The following is a 1,618-nucleotide window of genomic DNA, read 5'->3' as shown; positions in this document are numbered from 1 at the left end:
ATATTCTATCTTGAAAAACTGGAAAATGTCACTGTACAAGTCATCATTCTTGTAGCTATTATAATAAGTAAGAGTGGAAGCAAATTCGCATGGTGAGCAAAGTGGTCAATATGTCAAATCTATTCTGATGATGATGATAGCTGGTTTGTTCACAGCTACCTCCCCATTATGTATAAACACACACACACACACACAAAACACTCACTTCCTATTTCTATTAATGTCCTAATAATTTTGACCTTTTTCCTCCATATTTATTCAGTCATATAATTACAGTCACATGCTACATAACAACATTTCGGTTCTCTAATAATTTTGGCTCCTTTTCTCCACATTTAGTCAGCCATGTAATTACAGTCATGCACTACATAACATTTCAATCGACAAGGAACTGCATGTGCTACAGTGGTCCCATCTATAATAATAAAAGCATAATATGCTAATTAGACTGGACAGGAGAACGACCTTCCGGACGAAGGCTGGGCTGTGAGGGCTGAGGCAAGCTGGGGCTTCAAGGGCAAGCCCCTTGCACAGATTTTGTGCATCGGGCCTCTAGTAGGATTATAATAGAGCTGAAAAATTCCTGTCACCCAGTGACATCGTAGCTGTCTTCATGTCATGGCACAACACATTGCTCATGTGTTTTGTGGTGACGCCGGTATAAACAAACCTACTGCAGTGCCAGTTATATAAAAGTATAGCACATACTATTATGGACATTACATAACATTTGATAATGATAATAAAAAACCATTACTGGATTATGTATTTACGATACTACATTTTTTATTGTTTTTTAGAATGTGCTCTTTCTACTTATCAAAAATAAAGTTGACTGTAAAGCAGTATGCCTTGTTACACCATCAGCAGCTTCATATAGCTTTTATTTACTGTCTCTTAATTGCATCATTTCCTCTTGTGCTTGATTTAATCTTATGTTGTTTTTATACAGTAATGTGCTGTACAGGTTTGTAGCTTAGGAGCAATAGGCTACATCATGTAGCCAAGTGCATAGGAGGCAAACCGTCTAGGTTTGTGTAAGTGCACTTTTTGATGTTAGTCCAAAGATGACACATTTCTCAGAACTTATCCCCATACTTTTGCAGGGCATGACTATATTTGACTCTAGTCTTTTATACCTTCTCCTCCTTTCTATCCCTACTCTTACCACTCAAATGTTGTTTTTACTTTCAGAAGAATTTTGATAGATATTTCCAAATTACCCTTCCAAAATTTTTATATGAATTTATATTTCCACCAATAATATAGGGGAACAACTGGGTCCTCAAACAGCCAGTAACGCTTAGTTATTAACCAACTTTTTGATCTTTATCAATCTACTAGGTGAAAAATAGATGACATCTCATTGATATTTTGATTTATATTGCTTACATATGTAGCTAATGTATTATTTCTTTTTTTAAAGAAATTTTAAATATATTTTTATTGATTTCAGAGAGGGAAAGGGAGAGAGATAGAAACATCAATGATGAGAGAGTGAAAGGGCGAGGACTATGCCCTCCACCTTGCCCCAGGGTAAGGGCTATGCCCTCCATCTTACCTTGGCCATGTGCTCAGCAAGGCTTCTTCCGGTAAGCCAAGCAGCTGCTGGCCACGA

Source organism: Myotis davidii, unplaced genomic scaffold (assembly GCF_000327345.1).
Source record: "Myotis davidii unplaced genomic scaffold, ASM32734v1 scaffold6, whole genome shotgun sequence".
Taxonomy (NCBI): Eukaryota; Metazoa; Chordata; class Mammalia; order Chiroptera; family Vespertilionidae; genus Myotis; species Myotis davidii.
This window is presented reverse-complemented; position numbering follows the sequence as displayed.